This window comes from Hordeum vulgare, chromosome 7H (genome assembly GCF_904849725.1).
Source record: "Hordeum vulgare subsp. vulgare chromosome 7H, MorexV3_pseudomolecules_assembly, whole genome shotgun sequence".
NCBI lineage: Eukaryota > Viridiplantae > Streptophyta > Magnoliopsida > Poales > Poaceae > Hordeum > Hordeum vulgare.
This window is the reverse complement of record NC_058524.1, coordinates 223,108,730-223,134,659: the sequence shown is the minus strand read 5'-3', so window position 1 is coordinate 223,134,659 and position 25,930 is coordinate 223,108,730.

Sequence of the window (25,930 nt, the reverse complement as noted above, 5' to 3'; positions counted from 1 at the left end):
ATGGACAAGCCGCCGTCCTATGGACATGTGCACGGCGTCGGAGATGGCGCCTCGTGGAAGATGTGCTACCACGAGGAGCCAGGGGAAAGAAGGAAGAGACGGTTGGTCATCACTCAAGAGAGCATCGACGAGAAGGTCGCGATTGCGATCAATAAGACCAAAGTTGAGACCAAAGAAGAGTTGGTCGACGTAGTAAGTGGGTTGGTCACTGACGCGGTGGCCAACTTGATTCCGGAAATTTTCAATTGGTCGAAGAGCAATCCAAATGCATGGCCGGAGGACTTTCCAATTCCCAGCTTTGTCGGGAGCAACTCGGCGAACACCACAACACAAACACCTGCCCAAGCAACCGTAAGAGGTCCCGTTCTTGTTCATAGCAGCCCGACCTCCGTCTCTGGCATGCTCGGCGGGCCTTCCTCGCTGGCTGAGCTCGACGCCCTCACGGTAATGATGCGTCGTACCCTTTTCACCAGCATGTCTATAGTCTTCCGTTTCAGTTGTCTTTTAGATGTTTGATGTCACAAACATGTCTCCTTCGTACGCCGACGACACCCCGTGCACCCTACTCTACGACATCAAGGGCCAAAAGGTGGCTGTGGGAAAGTCAACCATCGTGAAACCGAAGGACCGCATGTTCCACAACCAACAGATGCCCGATGGCGTCTTCAAGGTTAACGTGGCCAGTGTCTTAGCGGGCTTTGAGCATTTGCCTCCTCTGATACCAGTCGGTGACGATGAGACCCCTAAGACGATTGGCACATGCAAGAACTCGTTCTTGACTTGGCCGAAGTCTCTTCTTCGTCTCGAGGAGCCCAGTATCACGCCAACGCCAACTTCTTAAGAAGGTATGAACACCACCCCACCTACCAAATTACCTGCACCTGTCGTGGCAGATGATGATAGCGTACGACGCGAGGGAGAGCCTCCATTAGTGCTAGATCATGTCGCCCCCGCTGTCGAAGAAGCAAATGTTGATGATGACATGGAGGATGATGATGAGGACCCGAACCAGTATTTCAATACCGCCTATGATGGATTGATGGCTCAAGACGCTGAAGACTCAGGCTATGACCGTGGACATGATGACTTGATGCTGCCTGATTTGCCGGAGCCGGAACGTCCTAAGGCGGAATGCAAAAAGTCTCTCTTCAAGCCATCCTCGCAGGCCCGTCCACTGTTTAGCCCGAGGACACTCAGGGTGGTGGTTAGGGAAGGTATGGTGGGCTCACTACCGCTACCCACCAAGAAGCAAAGGAAGAGACCGGCCAAGAAAGGCCCTAAAGGCGCCATAGGTGCTTCAAGCAGCCAGCCGCCTCTGAAACCCCTGGTGGTAGACAGAATACCTGTCGAAGGTAAGCAGCGTTTCCACATCACTCCGCGAGGGGATCCTACCTGCCAAAGCGCTAGATCACATACTGAACAATGATCTAAAGAGACTCCATGAAGATGTGGTGGACAGAGAGAAAAGCCTTCTGGTCGCGAAACATCCAGGATACCCGCTTTACGCGGCTCATGTGTCGGGTGAGAAGTTGTACGTCAATACCTCGCCCGCGAATCAGTTCCTCCTGCGATTTGAGTACATCTACAAGATGTTCCACATGACCAAGTTGTATTTCCAGTTCATCCGCATGTATTCGCCGTATCTCAACTCCATCATCAATATGGAGAGCATCAAATATATCTGCGCCGTGGACCCATACTATATGCATGATTGCTTCTTGGCAATTTGCAAAGAGCACCGTGACTATGCGAGCAAGTACCTCGTTGAATTATGATCGCTAATAAGGACAAGGAAGCGATTCTCCTGCAATAAATCGTGGTAGCGGCCGTTCATATGACCTTGTAAAGCCTTCTAGCTGGCCAAACAAGAAAATACTATTTTCCACTCTATGCGTCAAGATGTCGGGGCTTCACATAGGGATGAAGAAGGAGCGACACGATCTGGACCGGCCCATTACCAGTTGCCGGGATCCCGGTTTTCGAACCTTACTTTCCGTTTTTCCGGTTTTGGGAACTTTTTAGAAGCTTCCTTGAACTGTTTTTTTTATCCATTCTTGTTTCTTTTTATTTTTTGTTTCTGTTTCAAAAATGTTGTGGCTTTTCAAAAAATGTTCTAGATTTTAAAAAAATGTCCGCGATTTTCAAAAAATGTTCTTCAAATTCGAAAAATATTTTAGGTTTTAGAAAAATGTTCTTGATTTTCAAAAAATGTACTACGTATTCAAAAATAGTTCTTCAAATTCCGTTTCTGCTTTTTTTCAACAAAAATGTTCGGGATTTTAACAAACAAATTCTGCATTTTCAAACAATGATAGGAATTTTCAATAAATGTATTGGGTTTTCAAAAAATGTTCTTCAGCTTCGGAAAATGTTTGTGCCTTTTTTCAAAAAATTTGTTCTGGATTTTCAACAAATATTCCGAATTTTCAAAAAATGTTCGGGACTTTCAAAAATGGTTCTTCAAATTCTAAAATTGTTTTTTCCTTTTAGAAAAAGTTTCTGGATTTTCAAAAAATTTCTACAATTTCAAAACATGTTCTACAATTTCAAAAAAATATTTTGGATTTTCAAAAAATGTTCGAGATTTTTAGAAATTTTTCCTCAAATTCGAAAAAAAACGTTAACTAGAAAAATGTTCTCGATTTTCGAAAAATGTACAGGGATTTCATAAAATTGTTCTGGATTTAACAAAAATGTTCTATAGTTTCAAAAAATCTTCTGGATTCTCACAAAATGTCTGGAACACTTTTCAAAAATTCTTCAAATACGAAAATGTTTCTTTTTATTAGAAAAATGTTCTTGATTTCAAAAAATGTACTTCAAAGAAATTTCTTCAAATTCTATTTTTTTCTCCAATAAAATGTTCTGGATTTTCAGAAGTTTTTCTTGATTTTCAAAAATTGTACTTGGTTTTCAAAAAATGTTCTTCAAATTTGTAAAATGTTTCTGTTTTTTTTTCAATAAAATGTTCGGAGTTTTGGAAAATTGGTCCTAAAATTCTAAAAAAAATTCCTTTTATAAATAAGTTCTGGCTTTAACAAAAATGTTATACAATTTCATAAAATGTTCTACATTTATTAAAATATTTTTCAAAAAATGTTGTTTTTTCGAATTTCTTTTCTCAAAATTCAGAAAATGTTCATATTTAAAAAAATTGTTCATGTTAATGAATTTGTTCAGGATTTTTCAAATTATTCTCATTTTCAAAATTTGTTCTCAAGATTTAAAAAACTCTTCGTGCTTTGAAAAACTTGTTCATGCTTCCAAATTTGTTTGGGTTTTCAAAATTGTTCTGTGTTTCAAAATTTTGTTCTTAAAATTCAAAAACCGTTCGTGATTGAAAAACTTGGTCATGGTCCTAAATTTGTTCTCAATTTTTCAAAATCTTTCTTGGTTTAAAATTTTGTTCTCAATATTCAAAAAATGTTTGCATTTTTAAAATTGGTCCTTGTTTAAAAAAATGTTCAACCTTTCGAAAAATGATTTAAGAAATTCAACGTTTGTTCATTTTTATTAAAAAAAAGGAAAAAAAATAAATGAGAAAAAAGGCTACAGTTTTTGTGTGTCTACTCGGCCGGCCCAATCGGGGTTGCCCTGTGCGTGGGAGGGACTATGTGATAAATTACTAGTTAGCGAGTACACTTTCCAACGATTATTTCACCTTCACATATTGCGACAAGTGGCGCACTGCATGCGTGCCACTTGTCGCTACCTCAGAGTTTTTCTTTTTTCGTAGATCGATATTTTCAAAACATTTTATCTCCTAAACCGTGCGTCCAAATCTCGAAACGTTTTCACCGTTGGCTTTCTCACGTCGAGATGTTCAAAACTAGATGTCATGTGATAGCTTTTGACGAACTTGTTTTTTTACAAAAAAAACCAGAAGAAAAAACCGGACGAAAAAACCATGCCTAACGCGATGAAAAAAAACACGTTTTCCCTTTCCGAGAGGCATGGGTCGTGCCTCTCGCGAAGGTAAAACGTGCCTCTTGTGGGAACAAAATCGTGCCTCTCGCGAAAAAAAAGAGAGAGCAGAAAACACGTTTTTTTAGAAGAGGGCAAAACAGTGCCTCTCGAGGGAAAAAAGAGAGCAGAAAACACGTTTTTCCCTTTCGGGAGAGGCACGGGCGTACCTCTCGCGAAGGAAAAACCGTGTCTTTCGCAAAAAAAAGAAAACGCATTTTTTTTCTCTTTCTGAGAGGCACGGGCGTGCCTCTCACGAAGGCAAACCATGCCTCTCGCGGAAGCAAAACCGTGCCTCTTGCAAAAAAATATGTTCTTTACGTAAAAAATACAAAAAATGCGGTTTTTTTTGCCAAAAAAATGATATTTTTTTTCGTCCGAAAGCTACGAAATACCTGGAAAAAACTGGAACACAAAAAAAACCAGAAAAAACCACTAATACGGGCAAATACGCATGCGAACAAATAGAAAAATCTAAAGAAAACGCTCAGAACGCGACATGTGACGTTCTAGTAGAAGTACGTGCAACTTGATGACCAAGTGAGACAATTAATTGTTGTGTTTAAATACATCTTATACAGAATTTATATGATTTTATAGGCACTAAATAGGATTGGGAATCAACCTGCGATCAAGCTGTTGGCCCAGCTTCACTAGCCAGTGCATCCTCCATTGTATAAAAATTGAAGTGAAAATCTAACTAATTGCACCCCATCTTATTATTATCGTGTGGCGGCTTGTCAGCGATTTTGTGTGTGTTTTCTTCGTGATGTCATCAAATTCGGTCTAAATGACCGAAATTTAAAAACTTTTATCTCTTAAAACGTTAATTCAACCGATGATCCGTTTTCGTCATTGCCTTTGTTTCGACAAAATCTTCAAAACTAGAACCCATGTCAACATGTTTCGATAACTTTTTTTGCTCGTACTTACCACATTTGTTGCATTTACTTGTCATATTAGTAAGTACTTGTGACAAAAAATAACTTAATCGCCATATTTTTAGAAATTGCGTATAAATATGACATCTCGACATAATCAAACTGGCAAGCACAAACAATTTTTTTAGGCGATTACACGCAAAAATATGATAACTCAACATATTTAAAACCGGTGACCATAAGAAATCTTTTTTGATCGCCGTTTGTAAATATGACAACTCGGCATAGTTAAACTAACAAGCACATAAAATAGTTTTCTTGCAAAGTTGTTTGTAAATATGACAAGTTGACATATTTAAATTGACAAACACAACATATGACATGTTTTATACCATATAATGAAAACTGCTACAAGACTTTAAACGAAACAACATTAAGAAGTGTCAATCAAGTTATTTTTCTCACGCAAGTAAGTGGTTAACAATATGGTAAGTGGGTCAACAAATGTGGCAAGTATGAACCAAAAAAATAGTTGACGAAACATATCAACCCGGGATCTAGTTTCAAAGAATTCATCACGAGAAAGTCAACGGTGAAAGCGGATCATTGATTGAATTAACGGTTTTGTAGATAAAACTTTTTGAATTTCAAACATCAAAGGGAATCTTGCGTGTGGCGTTGTATGCTTTTTAGTCATCAGATAGGTCATCCATGCGTCCGCGCACATCGGTCCCAGCGGGAAGATAACCCAAGGGACGTGGACTTGCGGGTTTTTAGTGCACACTAATCACTTACCGGGCGTTTAAGCAGCCGCTGCACGGGAGAGCACATATGCGGCGCTGATACGTCCATTTTGCATCATCCTTTCATGTTGATATTTATCACTTTATGGACTGTTATTATACTTTGTGGAACCATACTTATGCCCTTTCTCTCTTTTTTTGCAAGGTTTATTTGAAGAGGGAGAATATCGGCAACTGGAATTCTAGACACGAAAAGGAGCAAGTCTGAGTCCTCTATTCTACGCAACTCTAAATGCCCTGAAAATCAACGTGGAATTTTTTGGGAATATATAAATAATACAGGGCGAAAGAAGTGTCACAGGGGAGCTGCCAGGGGCCCACAAGCCTGGTTGCCGAGGCCTACCCCCGTGGCCGTGGCAATAGGGCTTGTGGGCACCCTGGTGGCCCACTGGCCCCCCTCTTTTGCTATATGAAGGGTTTCGTCCGAGAAAATATCAAGGTGGAGCTTTTTCGTGGATTCGCCGCCGCCACGAGGCGGAACTTGAGCAGAACCAATATAGGGCTCCGGCAGGACAATCCTGCCGGGGAAACTTCCCTCCCGGAGGGGGAAATCGTTGCCATCGTCATCACCAACACTCCTCTCGACGGAGGGGAGTCATCTCTATCGACATCTTCATCAGCACCATCTCCTTTCCAAACCCTAGTTCACCTCTTGTAACCAATCTCCGTCTCGCGACTCCGATTGGTTCTTGTAAGGTTTCTAGTACTGTTGATTACTCTTTGTAGTTGATGCTAGTTGGATTACTTGGTGGAAGAGTTTATGTTCAGATCCTTGATGCTATTCATTACACCTCTGATCATGATTATGATTATGCTTTGTGAGTAGTTACTTTTGTTCCTGAGGACATGGGATAAGTCATGCTAATAATAGTTATATTTTCAATAGGTACCTCAGGTTGAGGAACAACTCCTCGTGCTTCCGTTCGTGGTGATGATACCCGAACAAATTCCTCAAAGGAACAGTTTCCATAGTGACAAGTGACAATAAATTTCAGCACAGTATATAAATGTTTCCTTACCAAATTCCACTTACCAAAGGTGCTTCCCGCCCTGGCAACGGCGCCAGAAAAGAGTCTTGATGACCCACAAGTATATGGGATCAATCGTAGTCCTTTCGATAAGTAAGAGTGTCGAACCCAACGAGGAGCAGAAGGCTCTGATAAACGAATTTCAGCAAGGTAATAACTGCAAGCACTGAAAGTAGCGGTAACAAGTGATTGTGTAGCGAGGTGAAACGTAGCAAGCAAAGAGTAACAAGTAAAAAGTAGTAGCAACGGTGCAGCAAGTGGCCCAATCCCGTTTGTAGCAAGGGACAAGCCTGAAAAAAGTCTTATAGGAGGAAAAATGCTCCCGAGGACACACGGGAATTTCTGTCATGCTAGTTTCATCATGTTCATATGATTCACGTTCGTTACTTTGATAGTTTGATATGTGGGTGGACCGGCGCTTGAGTACTGCCCTTACTTGGACAAGCATACCAATTATGATTAACCTCTCTCGCAAGCATCCACAACTACAAAAGAATAATTAAGACAAAGTCTAACCATAGCATTAAACTAGTGGAGCCAAATCAGCCCCTCACGAAGTAACGCATAGACTGGGGTTTAAGCTTCTATCACTCCAGCAACCCATCATCTACTTACTACTTCCCAATGCCTTCCTCTAGGCCCAAATATGGTGAAGTGTTATGTAGTCAACGTTCACATAACACCACTAGAGGAAAAACAACATACAACATATCAAAATACCGAACGAATATCAAATTCACATGACTATTATTAACATGACTTATCCCATGTCCTCAGGAACAAAAGTAACTACTCACAAAACATAATCATAATCATGATCAGAGGTGTAATGAATAGCATCAAGGATCTGAACATAAACTCTTCCACCAAGTAATCCAACTAGCATCAACTACAAAGAGTAATCAACACTACTAGCAACCTTACAAGTACCAATCGGAGTTGCGAGACGAAGATTGGTTACAAGAGATGAACTAGGGATTGGAGAGGAGATGGTGCTGATGAAGATGTTGATAAAGATGCCTCCCCTCCGACGAGAGGAGTGTTGGTGATGATGATGGCGACGATTTCCCCCTCCGGGAGGGAAGTTTCCCCGGCAGGATCGTCCTGCTGGAGCTCTAGATTGGATCTGCTCAAGTTTCGCCTCGTGGCGGCGGCGAAGCCACGAAAAAGCTACCGATTGATTTTTTTCCAGACCAAAACCCTTCATATAGCAAAAGGGGGGAGCTAGTGGCCCGCCAGGCAGCCCACAAGTTTGCCCTGCGCCACCAGGGGGCGGTGGCGTTGTGGGGGCGCCCTGGTGGCCCCCCTCCGGTAGTTCTTTCGCCCAGCATTTTTTATATATTCCAGAAAAAATCCATGTAACTTTTCAGGGCATTTGCAGATGTGCAGAATAGTGGACTAGGATTTGCTCCTTTTCTAGTCCAGAATTCCAGCTGCCTGAATTCTCCCTCTTCAAATAAACCTTGCAAAATAAGAGAGAAAAGGCATAAATATGGTACAACAAGTAATATAACAGCCCAAAAAGCAATAAATATCAACATGAAAGCATGATGCAAAATGGACGTATCAACTCCCCCAAGCTTAGACCTCGCTTGTCCTCTAATGAAAACCAAGTTCCATAAACATGTCCACATGTTGAGGGATGAAGGTGTCGATAAAACATAATACGGACATGGGGGCATCATGATCACACATAGAACAACAATATATCATAAAGATTCTTATGGGAAAGTAACAGTTCCTTCACAAAGCAAAACATGAAGCAAAAACCTTACCGAGAAGTAACCAACAATAGTCCATAGTCATTGAAGCAATTGCAATTTATCACAACATCAGAAAGAGTCAAATAAGAGCTTGTAAGGCAAACCCACATACTCAATCATCTCTTTCGTTTTCCACAATTGTTACAACTCACGTGGTACTCATGGTGTCAAAGTTTCAGCTGGACACAGAGGAAGATATGGGCTTATAGTTTTGCCTCCCAACCATTTACCTCAAGGTTAAAGTCAACAACAATAAAGCATAAGTACTCAACTCCAAGTTGATATATGAATATAGATCTTTCCCAAGCACGTGACGGTAGCCAAGACAAAGGCAAAAAGGGAATTGGTGAAGATCACCATGACTCTTACAAGGGCAAAAAGTAAAGGTACAAGATAGGCCCTTCGCAGAGGGAATAAGAGGTTGTCATGCGCTTTTGAGGTTTGAATGTGTGTCCTCTTAGTGCGGAGGAACGTCACTTTATATTGCCTCCCGTGATAAAGAACTTTATTATGCAGTCTGTCGCTTTTATGTGTTCCTCATCACAGGTTCGTACAAAGATTATTTTCCACACACTAATAGATCATACATATTAGAGAGTGATTTTTATTGCTTGCACCAATGACAACTTACTTGGAGGATCTTATTCAATCCATAGGTAGGTATGGTGGACTCTCATGGCAAAACTGGGTTGGAGGTTTATGGATGCACAAGTAGTATCTCTACTTGGTGCGAGAGTTTTGGCTAAAATGAGGTGGAAGCAATCGTCACATGCTAAGCTATCTCTAATCATATAACATTGTTCATAACCAAGCAAACACAATTAATTATGTTGTCTTCCTTGTCCAACATCTACTCCTAGGCATGTAATAGTTTGGTGAGTGCTCACAATTGTAAAAAGTGTCTAAGATGATATATTTATATGTGAACCTCTCTTTCCTTATTACTTCTTATTAATTGCAACAATGACTGAGGTCTATGTTGATTTATTCTCAACAAGTTTCAATCATCATACGTGTCATAAGTGAAGTTATCACTTTCCATAAGATCATCTCATGGTCTTTCATGCTATCGTTCTTTTCATACTTTTTGATCATGGCACAAAGCAAAGCCCTTAACTAAGACACTCTTTATTATATAGCTCGTAAGCTCGAATACATCGGGGGAGAGACAAAAGCAAAAGACTCAAACTAAAAACTAAAGACTTATTCCTCTAAAAGAAGAAATAAAAACTGAAAAGGAAAGAACGAAAAAAAGGTAAAAGCGAAAGATATAAAGGTGATACGATACCAGGGCAACTCCCCCAAGCTTGGCAGAAGCCAAGGGGATTGCCCATACCAATGCTTAGTTGTCTTCCTTTGGTGGCGGTGTTGTTGTTATCGGAGTAGTCTGATCCTCCGTCTTCCAAGGCATAGGTGATCCATCATGGCAGGATGAACGAGTCGACGAAATCCTCAAATCTGCAGCCAACGTTATTGATTTAAATCTGTACTCATACTCACAGTTTTGATTCTGCAGGTCATAGATCTGGCCCTGAAGTTGGTCAACCCTATCGTAGAGCCTCGAGAGGTGTTTCCCAATATCAATGGCATCCATCTTGTAATTGCTAGTGAACTCCGTTATCATCGTGTGGTTGGCGTTGAGTCCACGCTCCACCATCCCTTGGTACTTGAAGACTTGTTGCTCCATTGCTTCGAGCCTCGTCTCCACGCTTCCGATCTTCTTAGGCCCCTCAACATCACAGATGTGCAACATCCCCTCGCTCATCTTGATAGATTGAGGGTGTTTCAGCACTTCCGTGAGGTAGGGATTGATGACCTTCTCGAAGATCTTGTCCTTAGGAGCGTTTGGGGAAGTCATGATGATCTAGATCTGTCACACAAACAGGCTCGAAACGAAAATAGAGGAAAACTACGCGATACGGAGATCAAAACTTTCGGGCCACTATATATTGATTTTTCTGGGCCAGAAGGAGTCCTCCGCAAAAAAACGGAGTCCGGGAGGCACACGAGGTGCCCACAAGCTTGCCCTCTGTCACTAGGGGGTAGGGGGCAGTGGCAGGGCTTGTGGCCGCCTCGTTCGCTCTCCGGACTGCTTTTTATTTTTCTAATTTTCCAAAAATTCCAAAACGGAAGAAATTTCCTATTGGAAAAGTATCGGAGTCCAATTTTTAACGAAACTAATACATCTTCATTTTCAAGGTCTGAAACAGGCTGATAAACATCCCTTATGTACTCCTCTGGAGTTATGACATTGATGATATTGGTCTCAACATTTATGGGAGTACCAGAGATGTAATGCTTGCGATCTCGCGACAAGAAAGGAAAAAGTTTCAACTTAATCACGTCATTATCCACATCTCTTTTCTTTTGCATATCGCAAAGCTCAATGAAGGTATTGAGATGGGATGCGACATCTTGACTAGGTAGGCCAGAGAATTGCTCTTTCATAACAAGATTCAGCAAAGCTGCGTTGATTTCATAGGATTCCGCACTAGTGGCGGGAGCAATCGGAGTACTAATAAAATCATTATTATTAGTGCTCGAGAAGTCGCAAAGTTTGGTGTTTTCAGACATGATGACTTCAACAACCAAACAAGCACACAAGCAAGCAAGAAAATCGGCAAAGGCAAAAGAAAATGGCGAAGGCGAAAGGCGAATGAAAACGGCAACTGTGAAGCGGGGGAGAGGAAAACGGGAGGTAACTGGCAACAAAAGTAAATGCAAGAGAAGAGTTTGTGAGACCTACTTGGATAGATCTTGTTTTGTCCTCCCCGACAATGACGCCATAAAAATGCTTGATGTCAACTGTTCTTACCCTTTGCAACGGCACCAGAAGAATACTGTTAGCACTCTCCGGCAATCAAAACTAGAAGAATGTTGTTGACGGCCCACAAGCGCATGGGATCGTAGCAGTTTTTGAGGTAGAGTATTCGACCCAAATTTGTTGATTCGCATGACGGGAGGTGAGAGAATACTCTCATGTATTAGCAGTTGAATTGTCAGATTCAACCACACCTGAAAGATTAGTATCTGCAAGCAAAGTAGTAACAGCAGCAGTAGGACAAACTCGCAGGCAATGGGTCGGTGATTTGTTTGGATGATATTCATCATGCAACAACTATAACACGGAGAGATATGTGGCTAGCTCCCGTTCGTCAATGTGATGTAGGCATGCATTCCGTGTGTCGTCATACGTGCTTAGAGAAAAGAACTTGCATGACATCTATTGTCCATCCCTCCCGTGGGAGCGGGGTCCAAAAGGAAACTACGGGATATTAAGGTTCTCCTTTTAATAAAGAACCGGACCAACGCATTAGCACTTGGTGAACACATGAACTCCTCAAACTATGGTCATCACCGAGAGTGGTTCCAGTTATTGTCACTCCGGGGTTGCCGGATCATAACACATAGTAGGTAACTATAACTTGCAAGATCGGATCTAAAACACACATATATTGGTGACAACATAATAATTTCAGATTTGAAATCATGGCACTCGGGCCCTAGTGACAAGCATTAAGCATGGCAAAGTAGTAGCAACATCAATCTCAGAACATAGTGGATACTAGGGATCAATCCCCATCAAAACTAACTCGATTACATGATAGATCTCATCCTACTCATCACCGCCCAGCGAGCCTACGAATAGATTACTCACGAACGACGAAGAGCTTCATGGAGTTTGAGAGGGTAGAAGGTTGATGATGATGATGGTGACGATTTCCCCTCTCTCGAGCCCAAGACGGACTCCATATCTGCCCTCTAGAAGAAGAACAGGTGGTGGCGGCGCCTCCGTATCGTAAACGCGGCGAAAACTTCTCTTTTTTATTTTTTTTGGGACGAAAGGGATCTTATAGACCTGAGAATGGGGGCGGCAGAGCCGTGTGGGCCCCACAAGCCTGCCCACCGCCACCAGGGGGGTGGTGGCGGAGCCAGGGCTTGTGGCCCACTAGCCCACCCCCTCAGGTGGAACTTGGCGCAGATATTTTTTATATTTTCCAAAACTGCTCCCCGTAGATTTTCAGGACGTTTGGAGAACTTTGATTTCTGCACAAAAATAACACCAAGGCAATTCTGCTGAAAACGGCGTTAGTCCAGGTTAGTTCCATTCAAATCATGCAAATTAGAGTCCAAAACAAGGGCAAAAGAGTTTGGAAAAGTAGATACGATGGAGACGTATCAACTCCCCCAAGCTTAAAACCTTGTTTGTCCTCAAGCAACTCAGTTGACAAAATGAGAGAGAAAGAAAAACTTTGACAAACTCTGTTTGATCTTGTTGTTGCAACTATGTCTAACTCATAACCAGAATTTCAGCAAGATCACAAGTTAACCACATAAGCAAGTGACACAAAGGTCTCACGGTAAACTAATATCAATGGCATAATCAGCTAACGAGCAAATAATAATGAGTTTCAAATACCAGCACTTCAATCAAAACAAGCATGAAGCAATATGAATAGGTGGTATCTCGCTAGCTCTTTGTGAGACCGCAAAACATAAATGCAAAGCACTTTCAAAGATCAAGGGCTAACTAAACATTGTAATTCATAGCAAGGAAGATCCAGTCATAGTCATACTCAATATCAATCAAAAGAAAAGCATAAAAATGACAGAGGTGCTCTCTAATTGGTGCTTATATAAGAGGAGGATGACTCAACAGGAAAATAAATAGACAGGCCCTTCGTAGAGGGAAGCATTGATTTGCAGAGGTGCTAGAGCTCAAGCTTTGAAAACAGAGATAATAATTTTGGGTGGCATGCTTTCATTGTCAACGCAATGACCAGGAGTTCTCAATATCTTCCATGCTATTCATGCTATAGGGGGTTCCCAAACAGAAAAGTAAAGTTTTAACTCCCCCACCACCAATCAATCACACTCCACGGCTAGCTGAATCCTCGGGTACCGTCCATACTAACATCAATCCGGCGGGAGTCTTGTTTTACAGTTATGTTTTCGATTTAAGCGTGGCACTGGGCATTCCAATTACCGGCCCCTTTCTCGTGAATGACCATGAATAAACACATGTCGAGGATAACACTCCTAGCATGGAAGATACCAATAGCCCCATGTCACCACATGAGCGGTTCGGGCATGCAAAACAGATTATTTCTGGAAGGTTTAGAGAGTGGCACATGCAAATTTACTTGGAACGGCAGATAGATACCGCAAATAGGTAGGTATGGTGGACTCTCATGGAAAAACTTTTGGGTTTATGGAAGTGGATGCACAAGCAGTATTCCCGCTTAGTACAAGTGAAGGCTAGCAAAAGACTGGGAAGCGACCAACTAGAGAGCGACAACAGTCATCAAGATGCAATGAGTTTGACTAACATTGAATGCAAGCATGAACAGGATATAAATCACCATGAACACGAACATCATAGAGGCTATGTTGATTTTGTTTCCACTACATGCATGAACATGCGCCAAGTCAAGCCACTTGAAACATTCAATGGAGAATACCATCCTATCATACTACATCATAGTCATCTCAAAATCTATGTTGGCATTCAAGACAAACCATTATAAGCTCTCAGCTAAATAAGCATGGCATCAGAAACTATGATCTCTAAGTTGTCATTGCAAACATGGTTCTCTTACAACAAAGCTAAATATGGGTCGACAAGCTAGTCATATTTACAAAAACAAAATAGATAGAGTTCATACCAGCTTTTCAGTCTCAGTCACTTCATCATATATCATCATTGTTGCCTTTCATTTGCACGATCGAACGATGTGAATGATAATAAGAGTGCTCATGCATTGGACTAAGCTGAATCTGCAGGCAAACACAAAGGAGAAGACAAAATAATATGGCTCTTTGAAAGCTAAACATGTAAGCATGCAAGAACCAATAAACATTGTAACCAATATCTTTTACCTTGACACAAAGAAAAAGAAAGCTATTTACACAGGAAAGCTCCCAACAAGCAAAAGAAGAAAGAAAAATCTTTATGGGTTTTCTCAAAAGGACAGAAAACAAGAAAACGAAAATAAACTAGCATGGATAATACAGTGGTAAAGTGTAAACACCGGCTAACAAAGTGAAAGCATAAGCATGAATGTAAAGTCGGTGAGAACACGTACTCCCCCAAGCTTAGGATGTTGGACTAGCTTGGTCTACTCCCAAGGTGGGAAATAACCAGCTCCAGGATACTCCGGAGTAGACTGTGGATGCCACTGCTGTGTGAGCTCCGCTGGCTCCCACTGGTAAACTGGCGTGTGGTACTCGACTGACGGCTCGGGCACGGGCGCATGTGGTTGGTGAAAAGGATCGAGATGGACCTAGAGGGGGGGGTGAATAGGTACAGATCCAAATTTTAATAATTACTTAGCAATTTTAGGCTAAAGTGCGGAATATGAGTGTAAGTCTAATAATTGCTAAGACAAAGAGTAAGCTATTAGGAGTGAAGCAAGGCAAGCGGTAAACAATAATCAAATACAAGTATGTAATAAGGATTAACACAAGTAGAGAGTTAGGGTTAGGAATAACCGAAACTCCGAGAGAGACAAGGATGTATCCCGATGTTCACTTCCTTGGAGGGAAGCTACGTCACCGTTAGAGGGGCGGATGTTACCACGAAGGCACACCAACGCCACGAAGGCTCACCCTATTCTCCCTTTGAGATAACTCCACGAAGGCGTTTCTCAACCACTAGTGGTAAGCCTTGAGGTGGCTTCCAAACCTTCACAAACTTTCCGGGGGATATCACAATGGTTTGATTCCTCTCTGAAGACTCCTACCGCCTAGGAGTCTCCAACCTCCAAGAGTAACAAGATCACGGGGATTGCTCAAAACTTGCTCAAATCACAAATCACTTTGGTGGGAAGGAGGAGAGGGAGACGATCTATCTTTTGATTGTAACAACACTCAAAGGGACTCACAAATGCTCTTGGGATCAAGGATTTGGTGTAGACAAGAGTGAGTGAGAAGAAAGGTGTTCTTGGGTGTATTCTAGCTGTGTTGAACCCCCTTTCACGAGGTGGGAGAAGAGTATATATAGTGTGGAGTGAAATCCAGCCGTTGGAGGTGCATTAAGTCACACAGGGTCCGGACGTCCGACATTTGCCGGAACTCCGGGCGTCCCCGAGGGGTCAGATGTCCGACAGTGGTCGGTCGTCCGAGGCCTGTAGGCACGACTGGAAATCTTTTGGATTTATCAGCGACCGGACGTCCGACAGGGGTCGGTCGTCCGAGGCCTGTAGATACGACATAACCTATTTGAATTTATCAGCGTCCGGACGTCCGGAGTGGACCGGAAATCCGTGTTATGCAGTTCAATTTCTACTGGTGGTGGCTTCCGGATTTCCGATGTGGGTCGGACGTCCGGCGCTCGGACGTCCGGAGGGAGCCGGATTTCCGAGATATAGAACACAAATTCTACTGGTGTAGACTTCCGGATTTCCGGACCTTGGCCGGACGTCCGGCCCTCGGATGTGTGGAGGGAGCCGGATTTCCGAGTTATATGCCTCACAAACTACTGGTGACGGGCTGCGGATTTCCGAAGCCAGCCGGACGTCCGGCACTCGGACGTCCGGAGGGAGCCGGATGTCCGAGGCAATGGACATGTTTTGAATTGAAGACAGAGAGGAGAGTTTGTGGTGTTTGGTATGAAAGTAAAGATGTGGTATGAGCAAGTTCATCGCAAAACCTGTGATCCCCTCTTAATAGTGCGGGATCCCTATACTCAATATCAGTAAACTCAAAAGACTACTCTACAACATCTCTTCTTAATCCCGAGCCTTCTCGAAATATAAATCACCAATCTTTTCACGCAACCTTTGGCACATAAATCTCAATCTACTAAAGTACTTGTCGTCCTGAGATACACTCAACAAATAGGATTAGTTTCCTATGTATGTGTTGTCATTAACACCAAAAGACGATTAGGGGCATAGCATGCACTTTCAATCTCCCCCTTTTTGGTAGTTGATGACAACATATACATAGGTCTCAAAAGGATTTAACATACATTATAGTCTAGGAGATATTTAGTACGGAGCTCCCCCTTAAGATATGCATGATAAAGAAATCGAAGCTCCAATGGATCAACATGTAAAGATAATAAATCATCATAGAAATAAGGAAGCAAGACATAATAGTCTATGATGATATCATAGCAAGTCACAACCATTCATAGGTAGCCATACATGAGTTTTATCCATTACATTAAATCTCCAAAGACTAAAAAATGACGATAATAAAAGCTTAACTACGATACATTACTCCCCCTTTGGCACCAAGTACCAAAAAGGGAGCCATCAACAACACCAATCAAACTCAAATCTCATCGCCATCATCATCAGCATCATCAGCATCATCAGCCAAACCACTGCCCCCAGCCTTGTCAAGGAAATCAGACCACTCAGGACCAGAAGGGAAGCCAAAATCAGTGGGAGGAGCAGCAGGAGGGGCCTCATCATCACTCACATCAAGAGCGCTTGAGGCTCTCAGACGAGCCTTGAGGGCATTCTTGGAGGAGACTAAGCGGGAAACCACATCATGGGTTTGACCACACTGGAAAGAGATGGCCTCCATTAGCGCAGAATGTGCCTTGCCAAGAAATTTGGCAATGCGACCGAGAGGAGCGGAGCTAGATGAGGGGGTGGCGGCCCGTGCAGCAGTGCGGCGAGTGGATGTGGAGGATGAGGGGGCTTTCTTGGGAGCAAAGTCACCCGCCATGTGAGCGGGAATGACCCACTTGCGATGGGTGTGAGTGACAGCCACATAGAAATCAGCAACATGGTTAATAAGTGCCTGGATGAAAGGAGCGTGAGGAAAGGCTCGCTTGTACTGAAAGCTAGCAAGCCGAATCTCATGCCATAGAAAATGGGGCACATTGATTTTGCCCTTGGGGTGCTCGAACAAGTGATACATGATGTTGATACAATAGCCACTGCAAGAACCCTTATCACCCATCTTGGGATAGATGGTGCGGATGAGACACTGAAAAATAATGAAGTAAGGTGAGCGCCAGATGGATACCTGGTTAAGGTCCTTCATGCGCTCATCCGCATCAAGCTCACGTAGTGGCTTGAGAAGATGTCCACAGACGTCAATAGACTTAGGCGCATGGTTAGGGTCATCCCTATGTATTTTGAAACCGGAATTGGGGAAACCCAGTGCGGCAACAAATGTAGCATAAGAAGCTTCGAAGCGAACGTCAGAGGTGATCCAGCTGACAGTGTTGTCGGAGCCAAAATGGCATGTGGCATAGAACTGGTGAATGGCAGCAGCATTAAAGTCGCAATGAAAGGCAAACGGGGCGGCAAGCCCCGATGCCTCAATAAGCTCAATGGCACCCGGATATTTCGCCGGGTGCATGCGAATATGCTCAACATCAATAAAGTGATGAATAGATAACCCCTTAGGAACTATGACTGTGGTAAAGATGTCTGCCTGGATGTTTGTGCGGAAACGTGAGTCCGTAGAGTCACGTGCAACCTCGTATTGATCTATGTCGCGACGGAAGGTGAGATATGAAGCTGCGCCAAGTGTGGTGAAATTTGTGATAGCACGACCTAACGTGGCAGGAGGTTCTAGTGAAATGCGGCGAGCTTCACCTGCGTGCTGGGCAGGAGGAGGTTGTGGCATGTAGGACGCGCTGCGAGTCCCGGGCTTTGGCTTGGACCTTCGAGTGGCGTGCTCAGGAAGGTCCTCGGTGGCAAGCTCCTCCTCGAAGTCGGGGTCAGCACCATCAGACGACGAGGGAGACGGCGAGATACACTCAACAAATAGGATTAGTTTCCTATGTATGTGTTGTCATTAACACCAAAAGACGATTAGGGGCATAGCATGCACTTTCAGTTGGGCCAAGCCCCAATATGCGTAGATGTCCGCGGTCATAATAGTGTACCTGCCTGCATGAAGATCGAACAAAGAAGGAGCAGGCAAAGTAATAGTCTCTCGAGTACCCTGACTAAACACTAGGTTATAAATCATCCGTCTACTAGCATCTCTATCCAGAAAATCATGGCGTAGCATGCTGTCATAATCCAGATATTTCTCAGGGAGAAGCATCTCTCCTTCCTCTCCCAGTCTAATGGGTATCTCAAAGTGTCTGGCAAGACGGGTATCATAGATACCTCCATAGACAACACCTTTAGAACAGTTCAGGTTCAACCGTTGTGCTACTATAGCTCCCAAGCTATAAGTCTTATCGTTATAAAGGCCTTCGCACAAAACCGCAAGGTGTGGAGAACTAAGTGATCCAGCCTTCCCACGGCCAATCAAACATTTTCCCACAAATAATGAGAAGTACCGAAGCACATAAAAATGTATGCTAGCAATTCTAGCGCGAGACACTCCTCTCTCCTCTCCAACAACAATAGAACCAATGAAATCCTCCAAGTCCCATGGACGAGGGTCACGGATATCCCCAACATAAGGTAATTTGCATACATTGCAAAAATCCTGTAGTGTCATGCACTGGGGGACATCGTATATCATGAACTCAACCATGGGAGGATTCTTCCTCGGATGAAAGTTGAAGCTTTGAACGAAAATATTGGTGAGGAGGAGGTATTGTGAGCACTTATCTTCAACGAACGCAGTAAGAACTGCATTCTCCACCAAGTAATAAAAGTCTTCATAAAGTCTGACGGCGCGCAAAAATTCATCACTTGGCCACTCGCATGCTCGAACTTCTGTGACTCGAGGAACTACGTACTTGGGGGTGGTTCTTCTCATCCTCCTTGGGGTTACGGCTTGAAGAGCCTCTCAAAAACCTCCTCATCTTTTCCTCTTTCTAGCTCTGAATAATTCTGAAATTTTTAGAGACTTCGAAAGAAAAGTGAAGAAAGATTAACCCAACTTGTAGCAACTACTCCTACTAGTGCCTAGAGACCCTATCACGCGCTAAAACTACTTGGGACCAGCTAAAATCAACCTTTCTAGCTCAAGAACAGGGTCCCCAAGGTAGCAAGAATACGCGAAGGATAAAGCACTAGAGCAAAAACTAATTGGACCAATGGAGGAGTCACTTACCAAGGAGTAATTTCCCCAAAATGGTTTGGAGAATGGTGCTTTGAGCAAGGAGATCGAGAATCACAGCCCAATGAGCAAGAACACGGGTTTGAGCTGCAAAACAATTTTTTCTGGAGGTGGAAGAAGAGGCTGAGAGATGGAATGAGTGGAGGGGGTGCCTGTGGGCCCCACAAGCTTGCACCCTGCCACCAGGGGGGTAGGTGGCGGTGGCAGGGCTTGTGGCCCATTGGTCTGGGCCCCAGGCCAGCTCTCAGACCCAGAAATTTTCAAAAATTCCAGAAAAAATCATACTAAATTTTCATGACTATCGGAGAACTTTTTCCCAAGCACGTGACGGTAGCCAAGACAAAGGCAAAAAGGGAATTGGTGAAGATCACCATGACTCTTACAAGGGCAAAAAGTAAAGGTACAAGATAGGCCCTTCGCAGAGGGAAGCAAAGGTTGTCATGCGTTTTTCAGGTTTGAATGGGTGTCCTCTTAGTTAGTACGGAGGAACGTCACTTTATATTGCCTCCTGTGATAAAGAACTTTATTATGCAGTCTGTCGCTTTTATCTCTTCCTCATCACAGGTTCGTACAAAGCTTATTTTCCACACACTAATAGATCATACATATTAGACAACGATTTTTATTGCTTGCACCTATGACAACTTACTTGAAGGATCTTATTCAATCCATAGGTAGGTATGGTGGACTCTCATGGCAAAAATGGGTTGGAGGTTTATGGATGCACAAGTAGTATCTCTACTTGGTGCGGGAGTTTTGGCTAAAATGAGGTGGAAGCAATTATCACATGCTAAGCGATCTCTAATCATATAACATTGTTTGGAACCAAGCAAACACAATTCATTATGTTGTCTTCCTTGTCCAACATCTACTCCTAGGCATGTAATAGTTTGGTTAGTGCTCACAATTGTAAAAAGTGTCTAAGATGATATATTTATATGTGAACCTCTCTTTCCTTATTACTTCTTATTAATTGCAACAATGACTGAGGTCTATGTTGATTTATTCTCAACAAGTTTCAATCATCATACATGTCATAAGTGAAGTTATCACTTTCCATAAGATCGTCTCATGGTCTTTCATGCTATCGTTCTTTTCATACTTTTTGATCATGGCACAAAGCAAATCCCTTAACTAAGACACTCTTTATTATATAGCTCGTAAGCTCGAATACATCGGGGGAGAGACAAAAGCAAAAGACTCAAACTAAAAACTAAAGACTTATTCCTCTAAAATAAGAAATAAAAACTGAAAAGGAAAGAACTAAAAAAAAGGTAAAAGCAAAATATATAAAGGTGACATGATACCAAGGCAACTCCCCCAAGCTTGGCAGAAGCCAAGGGGATTGCCCATACCAATGCTTAGTTGTTTTCCTTTGGTGGCGGTGGTGTTGTTGTCGGAGTAGTCTGATCCTCCGTCTTCCAAGGCATAGGTGCTCCATGATGGCAGGATGAACGAGTCGCCAGAATCCTCAAATCTGCAGCCAACCTTATCGATTTAAATCTGTACTCATACTCACTGTTTTGACTCTGCAGGTCATAGATCTGGCCCTGAAGTTGGTCAACGCTATCGTAGAGCCTGGAGAGGTGTTTCCCAATATCAATGGCATCCATCTTGTGATTGCTAATGAACTCCGTGATCATCTTGTGGTTGGCGATGAGTCCACGCTCCACCATCCCTTGGCACTTGAAGACTTGTTGCTCCATTGCTTCGAGCCTCGTCTCCACGCTTCCGGTCTTCTTAGGCCCCTCAACATCATGGATGTGCAACATCCCCTCGCTCATCTTGATAGATTGAGGGTATTTCAGCACTTCCGTGAGGTAGGGATTGATGACCTTCTCGAATCTTGTTCTTAGGAGCGTTTGGGGAAGTCATGATGATCTAGATCTTTCACAAAAACAGGCTCGAAACGAAAACAGAGGAAAACTACGCGATACGGAGATCAAAACCTTCGGGCCACTGTATATTGATTTTTTCTGGGCTAGAAGGAGTCCTCCGCAAGAAAACGGAGTCTGGGAGGCACACGAGGTGCCCACAAGCTTGCCCTCCGTCACCAGGGGGTAGGGGGCAATGGCAGGGCTTGTGGTCGCCTCGTTCGCTCTCCAGACTGCTTTTTATTTTTCTAATTTTCCAAAAATTCCAAAACGGAAGAAATTACCTATTGGAAAAGTATCGAATCCAATTTCTTACCGAAACAGATACATCTTCGTTTTCAAGGTGTGAAACAGGCTGATAAACATCCCTTATGTACTCCTGTGGAGTTATGACATTGATGATATTGGTCTCAACACTTATGGGAGTACCAGAGATGTAATGCTTGACTCTTTGCCCATTTACCACTCTAGGAAAATTTCCTTCCGTGTTATTGATTTTGATGGCACCAGAACGATATACTTCCTCGACAACATAGAGACATTCCCATTTAGAGAGAAGCTTGCCTGCAAAGAATCTGAAACGAGAATTGTATAGCAAGACATAATCACCTACGTTGAACTCTCGTTTCTGTATTTGTTTGTCGTGCCATCTCTTAACCTTTTCCTTGAACAACCTGGCATTCTCATATGCCTGAGCTCTCCATTCAACTAACGAGCTGATATCAAACAACCGCTTCTCACCGGCAAGTTTGAAATCAAAGTTGAGCTCTTTGATTGCCCAATAAGCTTTGTGTTCCAGCTCAAGAGGTAAATGACAGGCCTTACCGTAAACCATTTTATACGGTGACATGCCCATGGGATTCTTATAAGTAGTCCTATAAGCCCATAGTGCATCGTCAAGTTTGCTAGACCAGTTCTTTCGAGATCTATTGACGGTCTTTTGTAGGATCAACTTGATCTCCCTATTACTCAACTCCACTTGACCACTAGACTGAGGATGATAAGGAGATGCAACTCTATGGTTGACATTATACTTAGCTAGTATCTTACGGAAAACACCATGAATGAAGTGTGAACCGCCATCAGTCATCAAGTATCTAGGGACTCCAAATCATGGGAATATAACTTCTTTAAGCATCTTAATAGAGGTGTGGTGATCAGCATTTTTAGTGGGGATAGCTTCTACCCACTTAGTAACGTAATCCGGAACAATTAAGATGTGAGTGTACCCATTGGAACTCGGGAAGGGTCCCATATAATCAAAGCCCCAGACAGCAAATGTTTCAATGACAAGTGAATAGTTCATAGGCATCTCTTGACGCTTACTGATGTTCCCTATCCTTTGGCATTCGTCACAACACAAGAAAAACTTACAGGCATCCTTGAAGAGAGTGGGCCAATAGAAACCTGATTGCAATACCTTATGGGCAGTTCTATCTGCAGCATGGTGTCCTCCGTAGGCTTCGGAATGACACTTCTGCAAGATCTGTCCCTGTTCATGTTCAGGCACACAACGTCTAATAACACCATCTACTACTTCCTTATAAAGGAGAGGATCATCCCAAAAGTAGTGTCTCAAATCAAAGAAGAATTTCTTCTTTTGTTGATAGGTGAAACTGGGTGGTATGTATTTGGCTACGATATAGTTTGCATAATTGGCATACCACGATGCACTAAGTGAAGTGCGGATGACACTTAGTTGCTCATCAGGAAAGCTGTCATCAATAGGTAGTGGGTCATCAAGGACATTCTCTAGCCTAGACAAGTTATCTGCTACAGGGTTATCAGCACCCTTTCGGTCAACGACGTGCAAATCAAATTCCTGTAGCACGAGAACCCATCTGATCAGCCTAGGCTTAGCGTCCTTCTTCTCCATGAGGTACTTAATAGCAGCATGATCAGGGTCAATAGTGACTTTGGAGTCAACTATATAAGATCTGAACTTTTCACATGCAAACACGACTACTAAAAATTCCTTCTCCGTAGTGGCATAGTTTCTTTGGGCACTGTCTAGAGTTTTACTAGCATAGTGAATGACATTCAACTTCTTGTCAACTCTTTGTCCTAGAACAGCACCAATAGCATAATCACTAGATTCACACATGATTTCAAAGGGCAAGTTCCAGTCAGGTGGTTGAACAATAGGTGCGGTTATCAAAGCCTTCTTAAGTATTTCAAAGGCTTCCTCACAATCCTCATCAAAAACAAAAGGAACATCCTTCTTCAAGAGGTTGGTAAGAGGCCTAGAAATCTGAGAGAAGTCTTTAATGAACCTTCTATAGAAACCAACATGACCTAAGAAACTTCGTATACCTGTGATATCTGTGGGGCAAGGCATTTTCTCAATTGCATCAACCTTAGCCTTATCAACTTCAATGCCTCTTTCAGAGATTTTGTGTCCTAAGACGATACCTTCATTAACCATAAAGTGGCACTTCTCCCAATTCAATACGAGGTTGGTTTCTTCGCATCTCTGTAAGAATCGGTCAAAGTTGCTGAGGCAATCATCAAAGGAAGACCCGTAAACAGAGAAGTCATCCATGAAAACCTCGACAATCTTTTCACAAAAGTCAGAGAATATAGCCATCATACATCTTTGGAAGGTGGCAGGTGCATTACATAAGCCAAAAGGCATACGTCTATAGGCAAAGGTACCGAAAGGGCAGGTGAAAGTGGTTTTCTCTTGATCAGATTGTGCAACAGGTATTTGCGAGAAACCTGAATAACCGTCTAGAAAGCAGAAGTGTGTGTGCTTTGATAGCCTTTCTAGTATTTGGTCGATGAACGACAAAGGATAATGATCTTTCCTGGTTGCCTTGTTCAGTTTCCGGAAGTCTATCATTATTCTATAGCCGGTAATAATCCTTTGTGGGATTAGTTCATTCTTATCATTAGGAACGACTGTGATACCTCCCTTCTTAGGTACGCAATGTACTGGACTTACCCAATCACTATGAGCGACAGGATAAATGATTCCTGCTTCCAGAAGCTTTAATATTTCTTTTCTAATGACCTCTTTCATCTTAGGATTTAATCTCCTTTGATGATCAGCAACTGGTTTAAAGTCAGGATCGGTTTTAATCTTGTGCTGACATAGAGTAGGACTAATACCCTTAAGATCATCAAGAGTATATCCAATAGCAGCGCGGTGCTTCCTCAGAGTTTTTAGTAACTTCTTCTCTTCGCGCTCTGAGAGGAGAGTACTAATAATGACATGATATATCTCCTTCTCATAAAGATAGGCATACTTAAGAGTATCAGGCAACTATTTAAGCTCGAACATAGGATCACCATTCGGTGGGGGAGGATCCCCAAGCAGTTCAACAGGCAGATTATTCCTGAGAATAGAATATTGTTCTAAGACAATTTTATCTATCTCATCTCTCTCCTCCATATGCATATCATTTTCATGCTCAAGCAGACATTGCTCTAGAGGATCCGTAGGAGGTACGGCAATAGAGGCAAGAGCAATGATTTCATCCCTACCAGACGTCTCTCTTTCATGGGGTTGTCTTCCAAACTTGGAGAAGTTAAATTCATGAGACACACCCTCGAAACTAACTGTGACAGTCTGCTTAATGCAATCAATGTGAGCATTGACAGTGTTGAGAAAGGGTCTACCGAATATGATGGGACAAAAGCTATCTTGTGCAGTACCAAGGACGAGGAAATCAGTAGGATACTTCGTCTTACCACACAGGACTTCTACGTCTCTCACAATTCCCAGAGGGCAGATAGTGTCTCTATTAGCTAGCGTAATAGTGAGATCAATGGGTTCTAACTCAGCAGGTGCAATCTCATCTTTGATTTCATCATATAGAGAACGGGGTATTGCACTAACACTAGCTCCCATATCACATAAACCATGGTAACAGTGATCTCCTATCTTAACAGAAACAACAGGCAGGCCAACTAAAGGTCCGTGTTTGTCTTTCGCGTGAGGTTTAGCAATTCTAGCGGAGTCCTCACAGAATTTGATAACATGCCCGTCTATGTCTTCGGGTAAGAGATCTTTGATAATAGCAACACTAGGTTCAACACTAATCTCCTCAGGGGGTGCAAGTGATCTAATGTAACCCCTACGTATCATAGTTGGAGCTTTAGAATAATCCTTTATCCTAGCAGGGTATGGTGGTTTCTCAGTGTAAGCACAAGGAACAACAGGATCACTAAAAGCTATGATTTTCTCCTCAACTAGATTGGTTTTGGCTATGTTGCATTCTACAGGAGGATGATATTTAAACCACTTCTCTTTGGGAAGATCAACATGAGCAGCAAAAGATTCACATAGAGAAGCTACTATCTCAGAGTCAAGTCCATACTTAGCGCTAAAATCTCTAGAAGTGGCTGTCTCAACAAAAGATTTAACGCAATCAAACTGAAAAGATTTAACGCAATCAAACTGGAAATTCATACCTGACTCCTTACCTTCCTCCAGCTCCCAATCTTCAGAGTTGCGTTTGATTCTCTCCAATAAATTCCACTTGTGATCAATATCCTTCTTCATAAAAGAACCAGCACAAGAAGTGTCAAGCATGGTATGATCTTCATGAGAAAGCCGAGCATAAAAGTTTTGAGTGATAATTTCTCTTGAGAGCTCATGATTGGGGCATGAATATAACATTG